Source organism: Protopterus annectens, chromosome 8.part0 (assembly GCF_019279795.1).
Source record: "Protopterus annectens isolate FY-2018-M chromosome 8.part0, PAN1.0, whole genome shotgun sequence".
In the NCBI taxonomy this organism is placed as follows: Eukaryota; Metazoa; Chordata; order Ceratodontiformes; family Protopteridae; genus Protopterus; species Protopterus annectens.
Window position 1 is genome coordinate 1330572841 of NC_056741.1, and position 24375 is coordinate 1330597215.

Below are 24375 nucleotides of genomic sequence, written 5' to 3' on the forward strand. Positions count from 1 at the left end.
TTTACCAAACAGCATCTTTTCACTTTATAATTATTGATAAAATTTTGGGTATCAAATATAATAAATCTGGATGGCATGAGTAATTGAATGCCAAAGAGACAAAATGGATCATTAAACTGGGAGGGCTTTTTGCCCCAGAATTAAATGAACACCTGTAATTGATTTATTGGCTAGTGACACAGTATATAAATGTGGGTTTTTTCATTTTATCTTTACACTGATGAAGGCTTAGTGATTTTAAAGATGAAACCGGTTTGGATTTTTGTATACTGATGTTTTGACGCAAAGAGTATTAATATATACTTTCAGTGCATCCGCTATCTGCTGGTCATTTTTTGGTTCTCCTTTTAAAGACCCTGCTCCACCATGGGGCTTAAATTTGATACTTCAGTCTCTAACACAACCTCTCTTTGATCCAGCAGCTACATGTGACCTTAAATATCTTATATGGAAGACAATTTTCTTGGTTGCCATTACTGCCACAAGAAGAATTTCTGAGAGCCAAGCATTGTCTTCTAAACCTCCATATTTGCTTTTCCACAAAGATAGAGTGACCTTGCGTACCAACCCATCCTTTCTTCCAAAGGTGGTGTCATAATCCAATATCAGTAGGACTATCAATCTACCAATGTTTTTCCCAAGTTTACTAACAAAGGGGAATTATACTTTACATTTACAGAATGTTCATAGACAATTGCGATTCTATTTGCATAGAGCATAAAAAAAAAAATCAGGAAAGTTGACATACTGATTATTTCTTTCTCTGAACCAACATAGGGTAACTTTGGAAACTGGTTTTCTCAATCAAAGAGGTTGACAAATTGGGCATTTCTCTTACACATCCATTGAAGGTGCACTCCGTTGAGGGATATGCTGCAAGCTTTAGCATCGGCCGAGTCAAATCTGATGGATCTGATCCAAATCTACTTGTTGAAAAAGAAAGAAGATCAACAACACAGATGGAATGTTATGTTAAGCACATAAGTTATTTTTCCTTCTCTTGAGCATTATTCTGCATTTATTGTTCCCACACATTCAACTTGTTTCAATGAAATTGCTCTTTCTTGTTTCTAAACATCCCACATCTAGTTCTTTCAGCTGAGTTAGAAAATTCAGACCCTCCATTGTGGATGTTTTTTGTGACAGTAGCATTAAACTTGGACCTTACTACAATTACACAATTCATGTCTTATATCCTAGCTCAAAACAATCATCCCCATAGTTGCTACCATTTGTTCCCCGAACATTTCTGTCAAACTACTCTGTAGGAAAAATCTGCTAACTCATTACATACCTCCCAAAAGAAAAGTGTTCCTAATTTCCTCTCTCTTGCTTATAGCATCTCCAACATTTGCTATCTTTGTGAGACAAAAAAGCTTGTGAAGTACAGTTGGGGTAAAAAATATCTGTGCAAAAATCCTAAACATTCTGGACTTTGTTGCATACCTTGGTCCACTGCTGATTTCTTCTCTTTGTTTTTTGTAATTTTCTGTTCTCTTTTCCCAATCTTTTCTACCCTCCTCTAATTGATTCTTATTGTTATAATGCAATATTTTATACACTCTACTAATTATCACCTTTTTAAACCATCTTCTGTTCTACGATAAACTAAAACCTATACCAGAGCTGGTCTTTCACTTAGCCTATATTATGTTATCCATACCAGATAGGGAAAGCAATCTGTAACCTGCAGTCCAAACTCCTGTTTAGCCTTATCCCACTCTGTTTGCTTCCAATAACTTAGTTCATTTGCTAATTTCCTCAAATAAATCCAAGCCTCCTCCTGCCTATTTTCTATAGCACTACTCACAGACAACCCTATTGGTACAATCTTGTTTCTCCACTCCTGCACTGGCTTAGCTTTTGGAATACTGTCTGATGTTTTAGGAATATATTCTTTATAATTGTTACTGTGGTATTCTCCTTAAGGACTTGCATCCAAAATCCTAGTCTCTGGTTATCAAACTCCCTCTTGTTTTACCACCATCCTTTTCCACTTTGATTTATGACGTCCTGCTTGAATGAAGTATATGAACCTTAAATGAGTGGTTTAACATTCTTCTACAGATCAGGTAACCCTAAATCATGTTGTTTTATGAGGAGAATCAACTTATATTTATCTCTTGCCCTTTCCCAAATAAATTCCTTCAACTCATTACTGTCAACCACAGCTTTTCCTCTTGTTGATAAACACATGCCTGATTTGTATATAAAACTAAAGAGGCAAAATCATTTTCACTGCTCGCATCTTCCTGTCCATAATAAAGAGCTTCCAGTTTCTTCATTTTGTATTTCCTTTTGTTTCGTCTCTTCTCACATACCCTTTGAAAATATAACAAAACCCTTTAAAAAGTTATTAAATTATCACTTAAAACATAGGCATGCATAAATTAATAGAAAGGAAAACTAACCATATTAAACATTTTCATTTTCATAAATTATACATTACGTTTTTATTTTCAGTTTTTACTATTCACTTCAACATTACATAAATTGCTTAATTCCTGCCTTCCCTTAAATCTCACTCCTTATGCTGAACATATATTGTTCCCACAAATTTCATTTATTTCTATGTAGTTTGCTCATTCCATTTTCTAAATATCTTACCTCCAGTTCTGTTGTCTCCTTCACAATATTCACTACTTCCATTACAGTTGGTTTTGATTTGATTTCCATTATCTTGCCTTTGTGGCAGTCAATAACATAAAACTTAGTAAGGCTGTACTATGTCTAGGCAATGCAGATCCTGTGTCTCAGCTGAAAAGAATTATTCCTTAGCTACAGCCATTTGTGCCCCCAACATTTCTGACCACTTGTAAACCCCGGAAAAACATGTTCCCAGTAACCCCCCTATTTCTCAACACCCCCCCCCCCCAGCATTTGTTAGCTACCGGAGGAAAAACTCTCTGAAATGCTTGGGTTATCAAATACTTGAATCTTTTGCTAATTTTCTCCAACAAATTCCAGAACCTCTTGCCTATTTTCTATTGGTAAAAGCCTGTTTTTTCCAATCTCATGTTGGATTACTTCTTAGAATACTCTCCTACTTTAGCAATATAATATTTTGTATGGTTTTTGTTCTCCTTACAGATCTGCATCCAGAGTACTAGTATGTCCTCCTCAAATATCCCCATTTCATCATCACCTATTGCCACTTTGATTTAAAACTTTCTGCTTGTGTTATGTATTTGACCCTTAATTGTATAGCTGTAAAGTATCCATTCAAATCAGGTAATCCTAAACCACCTTGTTCTGTGGGGAAGACCAACTTATCATACTTACTCCTTGCTTTCATCCCCTCCATATTAAGTCCTTTAAATATTTATTAGTTGTCATCCACAACATTTCCTCTCATTGATGAAAATATGACTGATAAAATATATTTTCACTGCATGTACTTTACTATCAATATCCATGACGAAGAGCTTCCAATTTCTCATTTTTTTTTGCATTATCTTTTGTTTAGTCTACTCCCACATAACTGTAGCTGCCTTAAAAGAATCCTTTTTAATCCATACACCTGAATACTTTATCTTATTGTGTCTCCTTAAATGTGGGTATTGCTGAACCAATTCATGTGTGGGTACATATTATATCACCAAATGACTAAATCATCTTAGAATGTTCCATAACACAGGATTTATCAAGTAAAATATAACATCTGCAAATAAAACTAACTTTTCTTGTATACCATACCAGTTATATCATTGAAATTGAGAGTCTTTTATTTTCTAGGCCAATTGCTGCAAATATAAAGCATAATAGATGGGGTAGAATACAAACCTGTCTGGTTCCTTTGTTCAAACACATCTTGTCAGAGAGGAACCCTCCTATCTAAATTCTTGCCTCCAACCCCTCATGAATCCTAATTATCAAGGAATACAAATATTTCCATTGCCCTACTCATAAAATCACAGCTAACTGTATCAACTGCTTTCTCTGCATCAAGACCAACCAACAATGGTATTTTCTTATGTTGTTCTTCCTGCTGGATCATCATTGCTCTGTTATGTTGTCAAGTATTTGCCCACCCCCACAAACCACATTGATCCATATCTATCAGTTCTGGCAACACCTTTGCCATTCTCTAAACTGTTATAGACATCAATACTTTAAAACTGAGCTTCATCTTCTAACCTTGACATTATTAAGTCTTCCATAAATATTTTTATTTGTGCCTTTTCTTGGTTTTTCACATTCCTCTGTTTTATTCAAATTTTCATTACACTTCTGCAGTATCTCTAATACTATATAGGATCTCTGGTTATTTTTCTTTTCATACTCTCCCTAAGTTTGGTGATAAATGTTTCTACTTTCCATTACCTAAGTCATTATACTGAAAGTTTTTTTGCCTGAAGCTGTTATCAAAAATAGTTGCTTAACAGCAACCTTCCTAAACTCACCCATGTTATCCAAATACTCCCTTATTTTCTCTTTGGTAGTCTGCAGTTGCTCCTCTTCTTGTTCTGTACACTGTCTCAAAATGCTCTGTGACACCAAACTGTCTTTTTTGGGATTTTTTTGAGTGTAAAATAATATCTGCAAATAAGGCCTACTTTTCTTGATTAAACCATACTTAGGTATACCATCTGTATTTGTGAATTCCTTGTTTTTCATTGCTAATGGGCTCTAGATATAAAGCAAATAAAGAAAAAAAGAGTATATTCCTGTCTAGTTTCTTTATTCAAATGCAGGATGTCAGAGAGAAGCCCTCCCACCATCATTTTTCCATGTGTCTGGCAATGTAGCACAGAGGCATAGAGCCCTGACTGTGATCTAGGAATCCTGATTTTGATTAGTGGCCTTGATACTGGAGGAACTAGGCATGAAGTTGAAGGACTGAAGGGGTGTGGCCTGCTTAGCTCCCCAGGGAGGAGGAGGGATTTGCATGCACTTGAATGCAAAAAGGGCAGTGTGATCCCTCTATCAACCAGAGAGATCACAATTCACATTATGGATGGATGAGCTGAGCTGCTTGATGGTAGTGCCCCTTAAGGAAGTGAGAGGATGTGCTTCACAGACAGAGCATTGCTCTTTTTTCGTCAGTGCCATGTTGAGTGCATGCAGTAAACATTAACAGAAATTGTAAACATGCTTGAATCAACTCTGGGTGATGAACCCTTTCAACTGGCTTTCACCTGGTTGAGACTGATTGGGCTGATTAACCAAGAGAGGGTCTGATGGTTGAAGAGGAACAGGAGTAAAGGATAACTATAAAGAAAAAAGTCTTGCTTCTGACCTTACTATATCTTTCTTATTAACTCTATTATTCTGTCAGGGAGTGCAAACACTGCCATTGCCCTGTTCATGTAATCCCAGCTGGCACTATTTCTGCATCAAGACCCATCAACCCAGGTGGCATTTTTTTTGTTTACATTCTGCCTCCTTCTGGATCATCATTGTTCTATTTATTTTTTGGAGCAATGTAAATGCTTTACTAAAAGCATTTTTCAGTATACCATGCTAAGTAACCCCTTAAGCATGGGTTGTTACTTTGGTACTTGCTGATAACCATTTTATAATTATATGTTTATAAAATACCAATAAAGTAGCCTCATATCAGGCAGTCACTGCTTCCTTTCATTTATGGTATTGTTAAACACACAAATCTAAGTTTAGATTTTGATTTCCATTTTCGAGTAATTGTTTTTTTATCCTCACCCCACTCAATTATCTTTCCTTCTCCAGTTATTTGCTTCCAATACCTGGTTCCTTTGCCAGTTTTCTCCAGTAAATTCCAGGCCCTTCTTGCCTATATTCTATACTCCTGTATACAGTCATCCCTGTTGGCAAAATCTCCTTTCTCCATTCCCATGTTGGCTTAGTACTTAGAATACTTTCTGCAATTGTCTGAGTATAATATTCTGTGTGATTATTATTATTATTGGTAGTAGTAGTAGTAGTAGTATTATTAGTATTATCCTCCCCAAGGATCTGCATCCAAGAAGTTAGGATGATTTCCCCACCAGGATTGATATCAGAGTATAGGCAAAGATAAAGGGATAGTGGAGTCCTAAGCAAAGACATGCTCTGGTAAAACCTTTATTTGAATCTAGGACAGATGCTGCTGTTAAAAAAATGGATAATTAGTAGGGCATATAAAATATTGCATGATAGCTATAAGAATCAATCAGAGAAGGTAAGAAAAGATGGGGAAGAGAGACTGGAAAAACAATTTATATGGAAGCAATGGGGGGAAATATGTATGGCTCCCAAATATGCAACAAAGTCCAAAAGGTTTAAGATTTTTGCTTGAAGGAATTTTCATATGTATTTTAAAACCCTAAGAAGACTTTTCAACAGGTAGATAGCCAATGTGGGATGTGTAATGTGGAAGAAAGGGGTAACTGGGAACATGTTTTTGTGGGATGTGATGAGCTAGCAGATTTTAAAAATGCCATACAGAATACTTTATCAGAAATTTTGCGGACGCAAATGGCTGTAACTTAAGAAATATTTCTTTTAATCTGGAACATAGGATCTGAAATTCCTAGACATAGTAAAACCTTATTAAGTTTAATCCTATTGGCTGCCAAAAAACAATAACTACAAAATCAAAATCAAAATCTAAATCAACTGCATTTGAAGTACTGAATATTGTAATGAGATAAAAAAAAATTGGAAATGGGATCTTTAGAATAGGGAATGTGAAAATTATATAGAAATAAATGGAATTTGTGGGAACAATATTTTATTATTTATTTAACATTTGTTAACCAGGAAAGTCCATCTTGGAATGAAGCCAATTTTCAGCAGAGGCTTGGGGAGAAAAGCTTCAGACACATGTCTTTGTAAGGTGGGGGGAAACCGGAGCACGCCCACACGAATTCAGGGAGGACATGCAGACTCTGCACAGAAGGCACACCAGCCGAGAATTGAACCAGAGAACATTTTGCTGTGAGGCGACAATGCTACCGCTGCACCACTGAGTCATACATGCAAAATAATGTTCAGGAGAACTGTGATTTAAAGGAAGGCAGGAATAGAGCAATTTATGTAATATTGGACTAAACAAGAGTTGTTGTAAACAAAGAAAATATATTTGTAATGTATAATGTATGTAATGAAAAAATGTTAATATGGTTTGTTTCTTTTCTGTTAATGTATGTATGCCTATGTCTTCTGTGATAATTTAATAAAAGTGTTTAAACAAAGGATCTGTATGCAACCCCCCTTATTTCTTTAACCCCCCCATTTCATCATTACTCTTTACACTTTGAATTATAGTCTTGTGCTTGTGTTGTATATATGACCCTTCAAAAAATCTTTCCTAATCCACCTTGTTCTATAGGGAGGATCAAGTAATTCCACTTAATTCTTTCACTCTTGCTTTCTCAGATCAATTCCTTCAAAACTTCATTAATTATTGTCAAGAACTTCTCCTTTGATTGATAAAAGTATGTCTGACCTGTAAATAAAACTAAAGGGACCAAAAAAATACCGTTTGTATCTAATTATCCATATTCATAAACAAGCGTTTCCATTTTCTCAGTTTTCATATTATGTTTTGTTTAGTCTCTTCCCACAAATTCTTAGCTGCCATAACAGAAGCCTTTTTAATCCATACTCCTAAATACTTAATCTTATTATGTCCCCATAAATATGAGGATTTCTGAACTAATTCATGTGTGGATACATAATTTACAGCATGGATTCCAACAGCAACACCTCTACTATGGCTCGGGCTGATGACATCGCACAGGGACCAAACAGCCCAGTACCAGTATGGGAGCAAGACCGAAAACCTCACTTCCTTCTTCTTCATCTTTTTTTTGCAGCAAGGAGCAGTTCAATGACTTTTCCAACATTCCCAGTACCAGTAATGAAGAAAACAGGTGAGATCGCTCTGTACAAAGGGATGTGAAATGGCAGAGAGTCATGAACTGACTGATTTTAATGACTGTAATGTATTTAATATATCTAGCGTTCAACTGACTAAAGAACAAATTGTTTTAGGTAAAGGATTATCCTTTGTACCCAGTAGGGTGTCAGTATTAAGTGAAGTTATACTGGATTTGCACATGTTTGGGCGGAATGTTATTCTGAATAACATGTTTAGAGGAAACACCCATTATAATCCACAGAGCACAGCAATGAGACCATTGCCTTTTTAGATGTCACATTAAATAAAAATGTAACTGGTAAGATAAACACCACCTTGCATAGGAAACAATTCTGGAGAAATCATTATTTGAATGCACATAGCATGCATCCTAGGGATACTTTTCATAATATTATGCAAGGGCAAGAGTACAGAGTTTCTCGGCTGTGCACAGACAATAATGAATTTCACAAAGAAATAGAAGTGTTAAATGAACATCTTAAGGAAAAGGGGTATTCAAAGGAAATTTTACAAAAAACTAAGAACAGTATAATATCTAACAGAGAAGCCAGGGCTAGACCACGGTTTTCTGATAATAAAGAACAGCAGGGAGACAAGGTGAAGCCATCTAATAAGTATGACAAAAAACCCAAGGTAATGCTACATTATAGTAACAATATGCATGGGATATGTGATATTATTAAGCAAAATTGGAAGATACTAAGAAGTGACAATCATTTGAAGAATATTTTAGATGAGAAAACTAGATTTACCCTCAAGCAAAATAGTAATATAAAAGACATGTTATGCACAGAACCTGGTTTAAAAAAATAAAAAATAAAAAAAATAAGAAGGCTAACAGTGTTTCCTCTGCACACATGAGAACAGGGACTTTTCCCTGTAAGCATTGCAAAGCATGTTCAAATGTGAATGGTTTAAGTTATTTTATACATCCTGTTACAAACAAAAAATACACATTTGAGGTTTATGTAGATTGCCATACAGAGAATGTCATTTACTTGGCATGCTGCAGGACATGTCAGAGTTTTTATGTCGGAAAAACTAACCGTAAGTTAAAAATAAGAATACTACACCATTTGTCATCTACTAGACACAAGGATAAACATAATGCATTGTACCAGCATGTTTCCAGCTTTCCAGATCATATTTTTGTTTTTATGGTTCTGCATGTTGCACAGATGAAAAAGTGTGTGTGTGGGGGGGGCATTGTCAATGATACTGAGTATGCAGAGTTAAGACGGATCATACTGTTGGCTGCTGACAACCCACCTGGGTTAAATAGTTCTGTACTTTTAAAACCAGCCTTAAAGAAAAGGCGGGTCAAGTATAGAAAGTAATTGGTTGCTTTTAGAAATGTTTTAACATTTAAAAACTGTCATGATTATGTGAACTTTGATGAAGGGTTTTTTAACCTGAAAGCACTTAAGTTTTATAATAAAAGATTACAGCCAGTTTGGACTCTGTTTCATTTGTTTTTGGATTTGTTCTTACAAGAGGTTCGAGAGGAGTCCTTAAGGGAAGCTAAGAGGCTTGTGTTTTGCTACATTTTGGTTTGTTGTTGCATCTTCTTTCCACATGGCCGAATTACAGAATGATGAGGTTGAACTGGATTACCAGCCACACAAATGTTCATTGGGCTCAGTAAGTGAGAAATTCAAAAGTAATGTTTCTTCCTGTTTAAATCCTTTACTTGGGATGGACTTGATGAAGAACTACACACAGGAAAATGGCCTATTTGCAGGTGAGCCATTAAATGAGACTTTCTTTGAGCTTTTGACGTATTTAGATAACACCACAAAAAAAAATGAAATGCCTGCAATGGCAGAGGTTTCGTATAGAAGTATGCTTGGAATATAAAATAGTGCCTAGGGGGATGAGAGTACAATGTATATGTCCTATATATTTGCAACTGCATTAATCTGTTGAATGTGATAACTGACAAAACATGTCTTAATTTTCATATTATCACAAATTGAGGCATTTATCTGTATATAGATTACCTAGTTTTTCTTTTCTTTCCACTCTTCTGTTAGCAGCTTTGTATCTTTTGCATTTTTTCTTAACAGTTGCTGTATTTTGTATTAATATTAATTATTTTTCTTCCCAGCTTCTCCTTTTAATTCTACTTTCCCTGGATCCCCACCAAACTAAGTTTGATCTATTGGCCTGCAGTGCTCTTCAACAGTACCAGGCAACCTTGGAATGAGTGTTATTTTCAAAATATACAAAAAGTATGTTTTATCCTTCAGACAAAATTAATTGCTAGCCCTTGTTTAATTTCTATTTTTAAGTAAAGCCCTCCATCACAGACGTTAGCTTGCCCCCTCCCCATAATGTACTTCCTAACAGCAGTCTTCGTTTGCAAGCTGTTTCAACTATTTGAAAGCCCTGCTGTTTTTCTAGTATTACTAAACCCTTTCTCCTATAACTTGTGGTCTTTCTAAATCCCACATACTCCTGGTTACAAGTGTTTATTTTATTTCAAAAGAAAGGTACGCAAAACAAGTAAGTCCAAAGTACCTACTGATTTTCCTTATTGTTTCAGAACATTAGCTGCCCCCCCATTCTGTACTTCTAACTGCAATCTGTCTTTATATGCTGTACTATTTGTATGCTCTGCTGTTTCTCTACTTCTACTAAACCTTTTCTCTTATAAATTCTTGTCTTCCTAATTTCCACATAACTCCTTGGTAAAATTGGCTTATTTTATTTTGGTAAGACAGGTATGCAAAACAAGCAAGTCAGAGTGCCTACTGCCTTTTCTTATTGTTTCTGTAGACGTGCATATCTGTGAAATCAGGGCCAGCCCTTTTCATCATACGTTTGGCTATCCACCACTTTTCTGGTCTATTCTGATCCTCCCCCCTCCCCACAAGAACAATTGCAGCCTAATCAGGGCCAGCCCTTTTCATTATAACCTATAAACCTACTGATAGTCTTCCTTCATCTATTGCCTGCTACGCTCCTCTCCCTGCCCCCAATTTCCACCCACCCCCAGTAGTCCTACCTTTATTACAAACAGTAACCCCTCCCACCCTTCAAACAACCTATAACATCACAACACCTATACTTCCTACTACAGCTTCTCACTACTATCCCTCCTACTCAGCTAATATGTACAAGCACACCATACCTATACTCACTGCATGCACACTCCTTGCATACATCACATCTTACCAAACCTCCACCATTCCCACACTCAACCACTACCACTGTACCACCACACACACTACCACTCATATCCCACCTCTACTCTACTACTCTCTCATCAGGTCAACAACCTTCCCAATACACCCTCTATATAGACTACAGACCACAATACCTAAACTAAAAACAACCCCACAACCTAACATAACCCTATCACCATACCTATTACCCACAGAACACAATCAAAAAACTTCCCTTATAAGCAAGCATATACAGAAATTGATAAAACTAATCTCATCCATATCCAACCTAGCACTTAGTGGAGATATCCATCCCAATCCTGGTCCCTCAATCTCCAACCCCTCCCCTCATAATCAGACTACAAACCACATCTTCTCCCAAATCACAGCCAATAGAAAACCAACCGACCTCCTTCTGATAAGCCTAAATATTAGTAGTATATGCAACAAGGTGCATGAATTCCATGCCACCATAGACTTCTACTCCCCTGAAGTAGTGATCCTTACAGAAACATGGTTAAAACCACACATTACTAATGAGAAAATCCTCCCTGCCAGTTACAATATACTAAGAGTAGGCCGACTAAACAAAAAAAGGAGGTGGTATAGCTATAATATTTAAGCAGCATCTAGACATCTAGATCTTAAAGTTAGCAGCTCCCCAAATAGGTAAGGAAGAAATAATATATACCAACCTTAAAATAAACCAAAAATAAAACCCTAAACATAATTGGTTGCTACTTCCCACCTAGCCACAACATCCCTCCACTTGAAAACCTCCTCAGCTGGGCTACCCACCACCTACCCCAAGAAACTTTAATTCTAGGAGACTTCAGCACTGACTGGCAATCCTGCTCTAGCAACTACCCAACCCATCATGTAAATCTTCATGGCCTCACCCAACTAGTCCAGTCGCCTACTAGGATAAATAACTCCAACAAACACAGTACCCTTGATTGGATACTAGTCAATAAGAGCCCCCAGTCATATATAGCAGGCTGCTTATCTGACAGCCTCAGTGATCACTCCCCAACCTTCCTACTAAGAAAATACCTTTATAAAGCAAAACCTATCATCTACCATCAAATACGCAAAAAAACTAACTTCAACCCTCTCTCATTCAGTTCATCCCTAAAAGACTGTAACTGGCAACCTCTAAAATACCTCAAACTAGATGATGCAGTTGACTACTTTAATAAAACATTCCTAAGCATCCTTAATTACCACACCCCCATAAGACATTCCCGAATTAGAGCCCAACCATCCCCATGGCTACAAAAAAACACTAAGTCTGAAATGAAAAACAGGGATAAAGCCTGGGACAACTGGCGCAAAACCAAAACCCCCTCTACTAGGCAAAAATTCCTAGAACTACGCAATAGAACCAAAAAGCTTATAAAACAGGACAAAATCCAATACTACCAGTCTGCCCTTACCTCCTCCCAACATAACCCCAAACAATTCTGGTCCTCAATAAACTCTATACTCCACCCAGGTAAAGTAAGTACACCCACTACTCACTCCTCCAAAAATATTGCTATCTCTTTCAACAATTACTTCACACAAACCGTACTATCACTAGCTGGACAACACAACTCCCCCCCATAAACCCACACCATCAACTACAACTAACAATCTCCCCACTAGCTTCTCTTTTTCTCCTGTTCCTACCTCCAAAATAAAACAACTATTAACTAAACTTAAAACCACCAGATTAGCAGCAGACAACTCAAGTGAATACCTTCAACTTGCAGCTGACACTCTAGCCTACCCCGTATCACTCTTGATTAACAGATCTCTGTCAGAAAGCTATGTTCCCACACTATAGAAAGTCTCACACATAATTCCCCTACACAAAGGAGGCCCCTCTACAGATCTAACCAATTACCGCCCCATAGCTATTCTCTCGCCACTCTCCAAAATACTAAAGAGATGCATTCATTCTCAAGTCTCAGATCACCTCCTTGCTAGCAACCTCCTCTCCAACACACAACACGGTTTCCGACCTAACCATAGCACCACCACTGCCTTACTCTCTTTCTCTAACACTATCCTACAAAATAAAAATGCAGGTTATCTCTCCTCAGCTACCTTCCTAGACCTCTGTAAAGCTTTTGACATGGTCCCACACAAACAACTCATCTCTCTTATCAATAACCTATCCTTCTCTCAACCAGTCATCAACTGGTTTCAGAGCAGTCATCAACTGGTTTCAGAGTTACCTATCAGACCGCCAAGAAGCAGTTGTTTGGCAGGACAACCTATCCCCCAACTACCAGTCTCCATAGGGGTTCCCCAAGGGTCCATCCTGGGACCCCTACTCTTCTCTATTTTCACCAATAATCTAGCCTCAGCCACAACACATGGCACACTCATACAATATGCAGATGACTCAACCATCATCTGCACAGCCCACTCCCTACCCAAACTGCAAAAAGTCACACAGGAAGCATTTTCTTCTATTGAAACTTGGTTATCCGATGCCCAACTAATACTCAACCCAAACAAAACAAAAGTACTAATCTTCCAACCCACCAAACTTACCCTAGACAGCTCTCACTTTAACATCACAGTAAAAGACAACACCACCATCCATCCTACAGAACACCAAATTACTAGGAATAGAAATAGACAATAAACTGAACTTTGACATTCACATTTCCATAACCATTAAAAAGTGCACAAAAAACTAGGAGCATTATATAGAAATCAGCAACTACTTACCAAAGCAGCTAAACTTTCGGTAGCAAATTCTCATCTCATCTCTACCCTACCCTACTCTACGACTCTCCAATATTTACTAACCTTAGACAATGCGACCTAAATAAGCTAGAAACCTGCTACAACAAAATCGCCAAATTTGCCACAGGGGCTTCCTACCGTACTCACCACTGTCTCTCACTAGCAGAACTGGGCCGGCTAGAGCTCCCCCACCTCCTTCAATGGTACCAACTCGCACTCGCCCACAAACTAATAAACCAACCACTAAAAGTCCCATCCCTCCAGAATCTACTCCAACCCTACATAACCATGAGACCACTAAGATCCAGCCACAAAAACCTCCTACAGGTCACAAGAGCCATTAACTCTGCTGGAGAAGCATTATTCTCCTGCACTATAGCCAAACTTTGGAACTCCCTCCCATCCTCAATTACCTCTGTAACTTCATACACCCACTTCAAATCCTTACTAAAATCACACTTAAAAACTTGCCAGATATGCCCTTGCAACCCCCCGCTAATACCATCCACTCCACCCACCCACTACCTCTCTCGGACCCTTATCAACAACCTACTCTTAGCAAGCTTGGCTACTCATGTTCCCAGCTACCTACCACATAATACTAACTTCTTGTAGCAACAACCGCTAATGGCTGTTATGTACCTCAAAAACAGGTTGTATCAATTGTTCACTGATGAATCTCAACTACATTTGTAACCACGTTTAGTATATTTCACCATATTTTAAAATTGTACTATGTTCTACAGCTGTTTTACATCTATGTTTTATTCTTGTCTTGCGTCCTTAGCCGGGCTAATGTCTATATTTAAATGCTATGTTTTTTTAACTATATAATGCAAGTAATACTTAATGTGGAGCTTTTCTCCCCAGGACTCCGCTGAAAACTGACCTGTGTCCAGTTGGACTCTCCCGGTCAACAAATGTAAATAAATAAATAAATAATGTATGCCAGCACAAGGAGATGCATGTCCTGACTTACTAGTGCGCTGGCAGCAGATTAACATAGATGCCAGCTTTCATTATATGAATTTGCTTATAGAATATTTTTCACCTTTTGAAGAGGAACTTCATAGTGAGGTAAAAGATCTACAGAGTAACATACAAGTGCACTATAACACAAAACAACATCTGTGTAAAAATTACCCAAGTATTGAATAATATAGCCTTGTTTGAAAATAAATTGCAGCAAACAAAGATGAAAAAGCTCCAAAGGGACTAGCAGGATTTCATGACAGGCTGTATTTTTACATTGCCTCGTGAGCAGGCTAGAACTGAATGTAATCCAGCAGTAGCAAATAATTTACATACCAACAATGTGTCTACTGAGCCCAGTGATGTTTTCCAGAAATGTTAATGTTCAACAAAATGTGAACAATGCCTCTATGGCTACACTACGACAGCAGAAGATTCCATGGCTGCCATGGATCCCAACAGCAACACCTCTACTTTGGCTTGGGCTGATGACATCGCACAGGGAACCAAACAGCCCATTACAGTATGGGAGCAAGATCGAAAACCTCGCTTCCTTCTTTTTTTGCAGCAAGGAGCAGTTCTATGACTTTTCCAACTTTCCCAGTACCAGTAAGGAAGAAAACAGGTGAGGTCTCTCTGTACAAAGGGATGTGAAACGGTGGAGAGTCATGAACTGACTGATTTTAATGACTGTAATGTATTTAATATAATCTAGTGTTCAACTGACCAAAGAACAAATTAATGTTTTAGGTAAAGAATTATCCTTTGTACCCAGTAGGGCATCAGTATTAAGTGAAGTTATACTGGATTTGCACGTTTGGGCGGAATGTTATTTTGAATAACATATTTAGGGGAAATAGCCATTATACTAATGTTATGAAACATCCGAGTACTTTTGTACCAGTTATGCACCCCACAGTTCATACTTTTTTAAAAACTTGCGAGGATGAAATAAGACTATCTTGACAATGCAACATGCAGGTTTAATAATTTAACTTATTTGGAAAGGCAAGCACTGGTAGATCTAATGAAAGATGATAGACTGGTTATTAAACCAGATGATAAGGGTGGCGCCGTTGCAGTTACGGACACCACAGCATGCATACAATCCTTGGATGCCCTAACCAATGATAACAGTCCTTATAGAAATATCTCACCTTTGATGGTTAAGGAATATATAAGTAATGTTGGTAAGAAGCTAAGGGCTTTAAGAATAAATGGAGTGTTAGATGATGACTTGTATGTATTTTTAAGCATTGAACATCCAATAATTCCTATTTTTAAAGCACTACCAAAAATGCATAAAAATACCCTACCCCACCGAAGAGACCAATAGTTTCAGGGAGGGGATGGGTTACTGAACATTTATCTATGTGGGTAGAAGCAAAACTGAAAAATCTGCTTGCTTATTTTCCTAGTATTTTGAAAGACACTACATAATTCTTATCAAAATTATATGATGCTTGCCAAACTTTAGATTTGAAGAATGTGTTGATGGTAACCATGGACGTCAACAGCCTGTTCACGGTCATCACAAATTAATTTGGGTTAAAGGCAGTGAAAGAGGTACTGCATACAGTTAATATATATGATGAGAATACCAATACTTTAATCATTGAGGCACTAGCATTGGTGTTAGAAAATAACATCTTTCTTTGTAATGGAACACATTACAGGTAGGTACAGGGTATTGCCATGGGCACACCCTGTGCCAACTCATATGCTAATTTAGTGTTAGGACTTCAACAATTTTCTATGCCAGATTTGTTGATATTGTTTTGCTGTGGGCACAGGGCAGTGATGAACTGTTAAACTTTGTTGATCACCTGGAGAAAACTACAGATTTTCTTAGGTTCTCAGTAGAGCACAGCAATGAGACCATTGCCTTTTTAGATGTCACATTAAATAAAAATGTAACTGGTAAGATAAACATCACCTTGCATAGGAAACAATGCTTGAGAAATCATTATGTGAATGCAGATAGCATGCATCCTAGGCATACTTTTCATAGGATCTATATTAGATAGACGAACGCTTAAATGTTCGAATCTCTAAAGGTCAACCTTTAGAGATCGAACATTTAAATGTTTGAATATTTTTAAAAATTAAAAAAAAAACAACAGTAAAAAAAAAACTAAAGGGTGTAAGCAGGGGGCAAGCCCCCCCACACCCCCTACTTAAATATACCAATTCCAAGATCGCTCTACAGTGTAGGGAATGGGAAATTTCCCGTTTCCGCACTGTAGTGCACTGAAGTGCAAACCCTTTCATTTTACTTTTTTTTTTGTTTTATTACATATTCAAACACTTAACTGTTCAATTTTTAAAGCTCGACCTTTAGAGATTCAAACATTTAAGCGTTTGTCTATGTAATATAGACCCCTTTTCATAATATTATGCAAGGGCAAGGGTACAGTGTTTCTTGGCTGTGCACAGACAATAATGAGTTTCACAAAGAAATAGATGTGTTAAATGAGCATCTTAAGGAAAAGGGGTATTCAAAGGAAAATTTACAGAAAACTAAGAACAGTATAATATCTAACAGGGAAGCCAGGGCTAGACCACGTTTTTCTGGTAATAAAGAACAGCAGGGAGACAAGGTGAAGCCACCTAATAAGTATGACAAAAAACCCAAGGTAATGCTACATTATAGTAACAATATGCATGGGATATGTGATATTATTAAGCAAAATTGGAAGATACTAAGAAGTGACAATCACTTGAAGGATATTTTAGATGAGAAACCTAGATTTATCTTCAAGCGAAATAGTAATATAAAAGACATGTTATGCATAGAACCTGGTTTGAAAAATAAGAAGAAGGCTAACAGTGTTTCCTCTGCACACATGAGAACAGGGACTTTTCCCTGTAGGCATTGCAAAGCATGTTCAAATGTGAATGGTTTAAGTTATTTTATACATCCTGTTACAAACAAAAAATACACATTTGAGTTTTATGCAGATTGCCATACAGATAATGTGGTTTACTTGGCATGGTGCAAGTCAAGTCCGAGTTTTTATGTTGGGAAAACCACTTGTAAGTTTAAAACAAGAATACTGTACCATTTGTCATCTATTAGACAGAAGGATAAACATAATGCATTGTATCAGGATGTTTCCAGCTTTCCAGATCATACTTTTGTTTTTATGGTTCTGCATGTTGCACAGATGAAAAAGCGGGGGGGGGGGGGCATTGTCAATGATACTGAGTATGCAGAGTTAAGATGGATCATACAGTTGGCAGTTGCTGACAACCCACCTGGGTTAAATATTTCTGTACCTTTAAAACCAGCCTTAAACAAAAGGCGGGTCAAGTATAGAAAGTAATTGGTTGCTTTTAGAAATGTTTTAACATTTAAAGACTGTCATGATTATGTGAAGTTTGTCTGATGAAGGGTTTTTTAACCTGAAAGTGCTTATGTTTTATAATAAAAGATTACAGCCAGTTTGGACTCTGTTTCATTTGTGTTTGGATTTGTTCTTACAAGTGGTTCGAGAGGAGTCCTTAAGGGAAGCTAAGAGGCTTGTGTTTTACTGTAAATAAAACTAAAGGGACCAAAAAAAAAATTACTGTTTGTATCTAATTATCCATATTCATAAACAAGCGCTTCCAGCTTCTCAGTTTTCATATTATGTTTTGTTTAGTTTTTTTCCCCACAAATCTTTAGCTGTCATAACAGAAGCCTTTTATACTTAACCTTATTATGTCCCCATAAATATGAGTATTTCTGAACCAATTCATGTGTGGATACATAATTTACAGCTATAGCCTTTGCTTTATCTTCATTAATTTTATATTCCGAAAGACTTGAAACTGTCTCAAAATTTTGAACTACACTAAGATGTACTTTTCTGTATTTATCAAGTACAAAATGATATAATTTGCAATAAAACTAACTTTTCTTGATTACCATACCAATTATATCTTTGAATTCTGAGTCACTTATTTTTTTCTAGCCAGACACCAATGTATTTGTTATGCTGAATAGTTTGCTGCCTCCTGACTGGAGTGAGTAATGGCTCAGTTGCCGAATACTTTGGCCAGTCTTTGCTTGGTTTCTAAAGAGCATGGCATTACTTTTCTCTGTATTTAGAATTAGTTTATGGATAAGTAGTCAGTGAAATTGCTGTTATAGGTCTCTTTATAGATTATTTTCAATAATTAAATCAGAGGTATTGGATCTGTATATGATCATATAATCTGCAAAGAATAATATGTGAGAGGTTTATTGATAAATAGTAAAAATACTATAGATGAGAGAACTAATGCTTGTGGTACTCTTACATGTAATAGTACTAGTAGGGAGGTGGATAGTCCATTTTGCACATTAAAATAACCTAAAAGGATTGGTTTAAACATATCACTGCTGTAGAGCTAATTATGGCAGAAAGCAGGCAGATTATTGGAAACTGGTAATCCACTGTGCCAAGGCTTTCATCTGTACCATAAAGAGAACCTGTGTTAGTTTGTGTTTGTTCATATTGATCAATATGCTATCTGCAAAGTGTACAGGGCAGTCATAATGCTTCACCCTGACAAGAACCTATGTTGTAAAGGGGAAAGAATAAAGTGTGTATGCGGGTAATATATGAGCTAGATATAGATCAGTTTGTCGCATATTTTTCCAAGGGCATAGAGAATGGAGAGTGTACAGAAATTATTTGACTGGAATGGTGTGGGCAATTTTGCAATGACTTGAAAATGGTTGTTTTCCACTGGGGTGCCATTGTATATTGGGTTAGGCAGATATTATGGAGGGGGCAAGGGAGTATATGAGGTACTTTTTGTAAATCAGAGTGTACAATATACCTTTAAGAAGCTTTCAGTGAGTCAGCACATGCATATAAGTACTGACCACATGCAAGCAAGAATGTCATTTTGACTGAACAGCCATAGTGTGAGCATACAAGTATGTAGCCCGTCAGTTAGTTAGATAGCTCTTTTAAGTTTAATGTTCCTGCCATCCAGACTGATGTATTTGTATACAATGCACTACTTAAATAAACACCCAAACCTCAGCATCTTCTTAATGCAATAAGAAGAGTGACATGGCGTCAAAATGGTATCCAGAGTCACAGCCATGAGACAACTGGTTAAAGTTGGAGGAACATATAGGAGTGGATCATCCCTACTGCTCAAACAACTTGCAAAATAGGTCAGAAACAAATTCCAGGTACTGAAACTTGCTTAACTGATTTATTTTGCTACAAATATAAAACAAAGGACTCAGAATGCTCAAAACAAGTTTCTTGTTAAACGAAATGTCTGAAACTGTGACATATTGAAAAAAATATTAGAAATAATTTCAAAATTGTTTGAAACAATATTTGAATCACATAAAATGTACAAAAAAGGGAAAATGACCATATTTGTTCACTATGTGCTACTTTTTCATATTAAATAAAGCTATTTAAAATATCCAAAGTATGCAAAGTGTTTGCAAATGTGTGTAGTATTACAGTGCAGTTATTTTGCTAAGTAAAGTCATTTCAAATAATATTTTGCAAAGTACAGTTATTTCAAGGCATATTTCACATAGTACAGTATTTCAAAGAGTTTATTCTGCATTTGAATAGTATTACATGTACCTGGTGTGTGTGAGTCTTCATGCATAATTACAAGGGCCATTTTGCATTGTGTTTTATTATTATCTGTGGGCATGGCAGAAGGCTTTGCAGACCTATACCAGTCGTATTTGATAACAATATTGCAGAAAATTGGAGAATGTTTGTGCAGAAATGCAATATTTTCATACAGGCTGCTTCTTCTGACAAAGATGCACATACAAAATAATTTATTCTGCTTAATTTAACTAGTTCAGAGGTCACTGAAAGAGAGCGTTCATTTGTGTATGCACCTGCTGTGTTTACAGGGGAGGGGGAAGACCACCATACAGTGGTACCGGCTGAAACACTGGAAGACCCCGAGTGCTTAAAACATAAATTTAGAGAAATGTGTAACCCCCAAACAAATGTTACAATGGAATTGCTCTTATTTTACACAAGGTATCAAAAGCCTGGTGAAACTTTTGCAGCATATAAAACTGACTTGAGGAATAAGGCTAAAATGTGAAGATCTGGTGATTTGAGAGATGAATTGATAAAGGACAGGCTTGTGTCTGGTATTAATAATGGCACAGTGAGAAAGATTTTGTTTCACGACAGTGATTTATTGTTAAATAAGGCCACTGAGATTTGTCAGATATATGAGCTTACAGAAAAGCACACAAGTATGTTTACAAGTGAGAATAGCTGTGGAAGGCACAGTGACAAAGCTCATTTTAATAGTATGCAGCACATGGTTAAAAAAAACAGGCACAAACATATGGCAACTACTGCAGGTCTTGTAACAGTCCCTGGAAAATCCTGAGTCTTTCCAGCAAATTCCAGAGCATGCTCAGTGAAGCATAAGGGTGAGTCAACAAATTCAAAACACGTGCCCCCACCTAGCTTCATAGTCAACTATCATAATTGTAGTGGAAATCATGAACACACATGAGAAAAGTACTTAGCTTTTGGTCATCAGTGTCACTCTTGCAATAAATAGAAACACTTCAAAAGACTTTGTAAATCAAATAATGTGCATTTTTTTTAAAGAAGGCATTCCATGAGGCAAGTTGACCAATTAAAAAGCTGCAAATTAAAAAGGGCAAATAGCAAAGGGGAAAGAGGACACCTTTCCCTGGTTCCTTTGTTCAAACGCAACTTGTCTGACAGGAACAGTCCCACTTTAATTATTGCCTCTAATCCTTCATATATAATCCTAATTTACCCCGGGGATCACTTCTGTGGCTCTGCTCGACAGGGGCACAGGAAAATAATTTTCTTGGGTGGTGAAAGCCAGGGTACCTTAGGCTTATATAGGCCTTAGGGCCAATAGCCTGGTACCTACCTATGAACCATATTATTGTATCAGGGAATGCAAATACTTGCATTGTCCTACTCATAACATCCCAACGTACTCTGTCAAATACTTTCTTTTTTCTTGCATTCTACTTCCCTCTGGATCATTATTATTCTGTTAAATATTTGCTTCCCCACCTCAGAACCACATTGACCCATATCTATCCATTTTGGTAACACCTCTGCCATTTTTTAGCTAATAGAAGCATAAACACTTTATAATCATGGTTTAACATTGAAATGGAGCCATATGAAGCTATGTCTGACAGATCTTTACCCTCTTTGGGCAATACAGCCACCACGATTTTTTCAAAGATGCTGGTGTTTCACCTCCATTTAAAAACTAAAAAACTAAATTTTCCAGACCTTTATCACTTTCTTCCCTCCTAACTTTCAAATTTCCTCCTTTTCTATTCAGTCTTAATTCCATGTTTGATTTAACATTGTTTATTAAACAAAAATCAATTAAACACACAAATTAACTATTTGCAATTTAAACTATTAGAAATTATTTAGTGGCCATATTATGTTATTTACACTCTACTACAAATCTTAACAACTGGACCAGTGACTTATAACCTTGTGTTGGAGTCTACTTTATTAAATAGGTACAAATTGTAGGTACTTTGTTCCACGTCAGCATCCCCTTCAACTCAAAATCAAATATGGCATCCCATACAGCCCATTTTATTACTATGAATTTCTGTTTTTGATTTCTGATAGTTCTTATTTCCATATTTTTAATCTCTGAGATATTTTTTTCACTTCGCTTATTGATGGATTGTCTTTGATTTTCCATTTTCTAGTTATAGTTTTATTTAGCCATTATTTGTACTAAAAATAGCAACACTTTTATTCCTTTAGTATGTGTTATTTTACCCCCCAATAAAAACATATCTACACTGAGGTTAAAGGTCATGTACAAAGATTTCTCCTACCATCTTTTTTTTTTTTTTGCTGTAATTATGCTCTCATTATGTAAATTGGGTTTTCAGATTATGAAATAATTTCACTTTAGTTTCTTCAGTGGAGCTATGCTTATTAAACATAGTAAACTTGTGTCTGTATTTACTGCAGGCTGAGCAGCGGTCTAGTTACTTTCTGATTTCATGGCATGTGACCTAGAATTCTAATGATGTAATATAGCAATAACCCACGCCTGGGTGTGGGTAATGCTGGATTTACCCACGGTTGGCGTGGTTTGGTCCCGAGGGTGAAGCCCGAGGGACCAAACAAAGACAACCATGGGTAAATCCAGCCTTACCCACACCCAGAAGTGGGTTATTGCTATTATACAATGACATTATTTAAGAAAAGAAATAATTACTTTTCTTAAATAATGGCATTGTATAATGCCTCTTTGCTGCCCTTCCGCAGCTGTCTGGTGTTCCACGACAGTTCTGATGTACTGCGCATGCCTACGCAGTACATCAGAGCTGTGGGCAAAAGCAACGGAGAATGCAAGATCTCCATTGCTTTTTACTGTCTCGCTATGTTAAATGGGTTTAACATAGCGAGACAGCTTTAAAATAAGCAACGGAAATCTCCGTTGCTTATTTTAAAGCTGTCTCGCTATGTTAAACTCAATTAACATAGCGAGACAGGCTAAAAAAAAAAGCAACGGAGATCGCAAGATCTCGTTGCTTTTACATTGTCGCTATGTTAAAGGAGTTTAACATAGCGAGACAGCTTTAAAAAGCAACGGAGATCTGCGTTGCTTTTTAAACCTGTGTCGCTATGTTAAACTCTTTTAACATAGCGAGATTGTTATACTAACGGAAAAAGTCCGGGCGACCGGACCTTTTTCCGTTAGTATATTGAGGGATTTACAACGGGCACGCTGGTTGGGCTGGCCAATCAGTGTGCACGTTTTAGAGGAGGCATTGTATAATTGTTTTTATACAATGACTGGCCATTAACATTCAAAAATGAGTATGCTGATTTGTCAGCCTAACCAGCGTGCCCGTTGCAAACTGAGCACATACATGCCAATGGAAAAATGTTCTTCCATTAATATATGCGATAAAAAATTTACTTTTCTTTCATTTAAAAAAAATAAATAAAATTACAAAACTGGAGACTTCAAACCAATGAGAGAGATGGGGCAGAGAAAAATAAAAGGATAATCAGATACATTACGCAGAATTAAAGAAACATACCTGATTATCTTTTTTATTTTCTCTGTCCCCTCTCTCCCGTACACTGAAAGTCACCCAGTTTCTTTCTTTTTTTTTAATTAAAAAAAATGATGTGTTATTGGTCTATGATAAGTCCATACCAACTTTAAAACAAATGGTCCATGGCTCTTATTCTCCAGTAGAAGCTTGTTTACATATTCCCTGAAATCAGTGAAACAGATGTATATCCAGTAACTACTCCCCAGGCATAAAAAGTGTCAAAGATGGTGTGCTTCTAGTAATCACTACTTAGTGAGGTTGTTCAAAGTAAAGCCTTATTCGGATTACTTCTAACAAACACACGCACTCACATTCACAATGTTACAGAGTTCATTGGGTGCAAAATAAATATTACTATTTTATTTTTAATTCACATTTGTTAACTGGTTGGTCCAGCTGATTTACAAAATCCCATTTTCAGTGGAGACGTGAGGAGAAAAGCTCCAGTACGTTCTACAGCAATAAAAAGTAAAAAGAAACATTATACATAAGATAAAATAGAGTACAAACTGCAGTGCAGGTATATAGAACAAATTATAGTTGTCACATAAGAAAGTGTGAGTACTAAAAAT